The following is a 4,389-nucleotide window of genomic DNA, read 5'->3' as shown; positions in this document are numbered from 1 at the left end:
GCCTGTACCTCAAGGATTCCCAGTTTCTCTATCACAGAGAGTGGCATGAGGTTTATCTCTGACCCAAGGTCACATAGAGCCTTCTCAAAGGTCATGGTGCCTATGGTACAAGATATTAAGAACTTTTCAGGATCCTGTTTCTTCTGAGGTAATGTCAGTTGATCCAGATTACTTAGTTCATTGATGAGCAAGGGAGGTTCATCTTCCCAAGTCTCATTACCAAATAATTTGGCATTCAGCTTCATGATTGCACCAAGGTACTTGGTAACTTGCTCTTCAGTAACATCTTCATTCTCTTCAGAAGAAGAATACTCATCAGAGCTCATGAATGGCATAAGGAGGTTCAATGGAATCTCTATGGTCTCTAGATGAGTCTCAGATTCCTTTGGTTCGTCAGAGGAAAACTCCTTATTGATCACTGGACGTCCCAGGAGGTCTTCCTCACTGGGATTCACGTCCTCTTCCTCCCTTGTAGGTTCGGCCATGGTGATTAAATCAATGGCCTTGCACTCTCTCTTTGGATTCTCTTCTGTATTGCTTGGGAGAGTACTGGGAGGAGTTTCAGTGACTCTTTTACTCAACTGGCCCACTGGTGCCTCCAAATTTCTAATGGAGGACCTTGTTTCATTCGTGAAACTTAGAGTGGCCTTTGATAGATCAGAGACTATGTTTGCTAAGTTAGATGGATTCTGCTCAGAATTCTCTATCTTTTGCTGAGTGGATGATGGAAAAGGCTTGCTATTGCTAAACCTGTTTCTTCCATCATTATTAAAGCCTTGTTGAGGCTTTTGTTGATCCTTTCATGAGAGATTTGGGTGATTTCTCCATGAGGGATTATAGGTGTTTCCATAGGGTTCACCCATGTAATTCACCTCTGCTATTGCAGGGTTCTCAGGATCATAAGCTTCTTCCTTAGAAGATGCCTCTTGAGTACTGTTGGATGCAGCTTGCATTCCATTCAGACTCTGAGAAATTATATTGACTTGCTGAGTCAATATTTTGTTCTGAGCCAATATGGCATTCAGAGTATCAATTTCAAGAACTCCCTTCTTCTGAGGCGTCCTATCACTTACAAGATTCCTCTCAGAAGTGTACATGAACTGGTTATTAGCAACCATGTCAATGAGTTCTTGAGCTTCTTGAGGCGTTTTCTTTAGGTGAATGGATCCACCTACAGAATGGTCCAGTGACATCTTTGATAATTCAGACAGACCATCATAGAATATATCCAGAATGGTCCATTCTGAAAGCATGTCAGAAGGACACTTTTTGGTCAGTTGCTTATATCTCTCCCAAGCTTCATAGAGGGATTCACCTTCTTTCTGTTTGAAGGTTTGAACATCCACTCTAAGCTTACTAAGATTTTGAGGATGAAAGAACTTGGCTAAGAAAGTCGTGACCAGCTTATCCCAAGAGTTTAGGCTATCCTTAGGTTGAGAGTCCAACCATATTCTAGCTCTGTCTCTTACAACAAACGGGAAAAGCATGAGCCTGTAGACCTCGGGATCAACCCCATTGGTCTTAACAGTATCACAGATCTGCAAGAATTCAGTTAAGAACTGAAAAGGAACTTCAGATGGAAGTCAATGAAACTTGCAATTCTGTTGCATCAGAGAAACTAATTGAGGCTTTAGCTCAAAATTGTTTGCCCCAATGGCAGGGATTGAGATGCTTCTTCCATGTAAATTGGAATTTGGTGCAGTAAAGTCACCAAGCATATTCCTTGCATTTTTATTATTTTCGGCCATGTCTCCTTCTTTTTCGAAAATTTCTGTAAGATTTTCTCCAGAGAGTTGTGCTTTAGCTTCCCTTAGCTTCCTCTTCAGAGTCCTTTTAGGTTCAGGATCAGCCTCAACAAGAATGTTCTTATCCTGGTTCCTGCTCATATGAAAAATAAGAGAACACAAAAGAAAATATAGAATCCTCTATGTCACAGTATAGAGATTCCTTATATGAGTATAAGAATAGAAGAATAGAAGAAGAGAAATTCGAACACCAAGAGGAAGGGAGGGTTCGAATTTTGAGATGAAGAGGAGTGTTAGTAAATAAATAAAATAATTAGAAAGAGATGAGGGGGAGAGAATTTTGAAAATTAAATAAAAAGAAAAGAAAAACATTTTTGTTTTTAATTAAAATTAAAATTAAAATTCAAAAATAAAAAGAAAAATTAAATTAAATTAAATTTAAAACAATTAATTAATTAAAAAGGAATTTTGAAAAAGAGGAAGGTGATTTTCGAAAATTAGAGATAGAGAGTTAGTTAGGTAGTTTTGAAAAAGATATGATTGAACAAAAAGATAGGATTGGTTTGAAAAAGATTTGAAAATTAAATTTCGGAAAGATAGGAAGTTAGAAAAGAAGGTAGAAAAGATTTTGAAATTGATTTTGAAAAAGATATGATTGAAACTTAATTTGAAAAAGATTTGAAAAAAAAGAAATTTAAAAAGGTTTGATTTTGAAAATTAAAGTTGATTACTTGACTAACAAGAAACTAAAAAGATATGATTTAAAATTTAAAGATTGAACCTTTCTTACTAGGCAAGTAACAAACTTAAAAACTTTTTGAATCAATCACATTAATGGTTAGTATTAATTTCGAAAATATGAAATAAAAATAAGAAAAAGATTTTGAAAATAATTTTTGAAATTTTCGAAAATCATAAAAGAAAAATGAAAAAGATTTGATTTTTGAAAAAGATTTGAAAAAGACAGAATTTTTAAATTGAAAATTTGATTTGACTCATAAGAAGCAACTAAAATTTTTAAAACTTTTGACTAAATCAAATCAAATTTTCGAAAATTATGAGTGAAATAAGGGAAAGATATTTTTTTTTATTTTTGAATTTTTAATGTAGAAAGAGAAAAACATCAAAAAGACTCAATGAATGAAAATTTTTGGATTAAAACACATAATGCATGTAAGAACACTATGAATGTCAAGATGAACACCAAGAACACTTTGAAGATCATGATGAACATCAAGAACTTATTTTTGAAAAATTTTTATGAAAAGAAAAACATGCAAGACACCAAACTTAAAAATTTTTAAAGTTGAGACACTAACAAATTAAAAATGCATATGGAAAACAAGAAAAGACATAAAACAAGAAATTTTAAAGATCAAACAAGAAGACTTACCAAGAACAACTTGAAGATCATGAAGAACATATGCATGAGTTTTCGAAAAATGCAAGAAGAATATAAACATGCAATTGACACCAAACTTACAAATTGACACAAGACTCAAACAAGAAACACAAAATTATTTTTGGTTTTAAGATTTTAAAGATTTTTTTGGTATTTTTCGAAAATTAATTTGAAAAAGAAAATAAGGATTTCAAAATTTTTAATAGGAATTCCAGGAATCTTGCATTGTTAGTCTAAAGCTCCAGTCCAGGAATTAGACATGGCTTACTAGCCAGCCAAGCTTTCAGTGAAAGCTTCGGTCCAAAACACTAGACATGGCCAATGGCCAGCCAAGCTTTAGCAGGATATTACATGCATTGAAGTGATTAGTTGAATCCTCAGTCCAAAAGAATTAGACATGGCTTTATAGCCAGCCAGGCTTCAACATGCTTCATGAAACACTAGAATTTATTCTCAAAAATTCTGAAGAATATAGAATAATTTATTTATATTTTTTTTTTAAAAATTTTTTCGAAAATAAAATTGAAATAAAATGCTTAAACATAAAATAAAATTACCTAATATGAGCAACAAGATGAACCGTCAGTTGTCCAGACTCGAACAATCCCCGACAACGGCGCCAAAAACTTGGTGTGCAAAATCGTGATCATTCCTTCCTTGGTAACGGCGCTAAAAACTCAATACGCACGTTCATGTTCTTAATTCTGTTTCACAACTTTGTACAACTAACCAGCAAGTGCACTGGGTCGTCCAAGTAATAAACCTTACGTGAGTAAGGGTCGATCCCACGGAGATTGTCGGCTTGAAGCAAGCTATGGTCAACTTGTAAATCTCAGTCAGGCAGATTCAACTGATTTTATGAATTGATAAGTAAAAGATAAATAAAATATAAATAAAATATAAACTAGGATAGTGGTACTTATGTAATTCATTGGTGAGAATTTCAGATAAGCGTATAGAGATGCTTTCGTCCCTCTGAACCTCTGCTTTTCTACTATCTTCATCCAATCCTTCCTACTCCTTTCCATGGCAAGCTGTATGTTAGGCATCACCGTTGTCAATGGCCACCTGTCCTCTCAGTGAAAATGGTCCAATGCGCTGTCACTGCATGGCTAATCATCTGTCGGTTCTCGATCATACTGGAATAGGATTTACTATCCTTTTGCGTCTGTCACTACGCCCAACACTCGCGAGTTTGAAGCTCGTCACAGTCATTCAATCCCTGAATCCTACTCAGAATAC

At 34.7% G+C, this 4,389-nt stretch overlaps 1 non-coding gene across 1 annotated transcript; it reads left to right on the top strand.

The window, feature by feature from the left end:
• Window positions 1-1,247: 1,247 nt before the first annotated feature.
• LOC148580193 (small nucleolar RNA R71) lies at window positions 1,248-1,355 on the top strand. The gene has a single exon (XR_015895684.1). It is a non-coding gene; the product is annotated as a small nucleolar RNA R71 (small nucleolar RNA).
• The last annotated feature ends 3,034 nt before the right edge of the window (window positions 1,356-4,389 follow it).

This window comes from Arachis ipaensis, chromosome B10, assembly GCF_059453495.1.
Source record: "Arachis ipaensis isolate K30076 ecotype BB chromosome B10, ASM5945349v1, whole genome shotgun sequence".
Lineage (NCBI taxonomy): Eukaryota > Viridiplantae > Streptophyta > Magnoliopsida > Fabales > Fabaceae > Arachis > Arachis ipaensis.
Note: the sequence above shows the minus strand (reverse complement) of the source record. Positions and strands in the feature narration are given on the sequence as shown.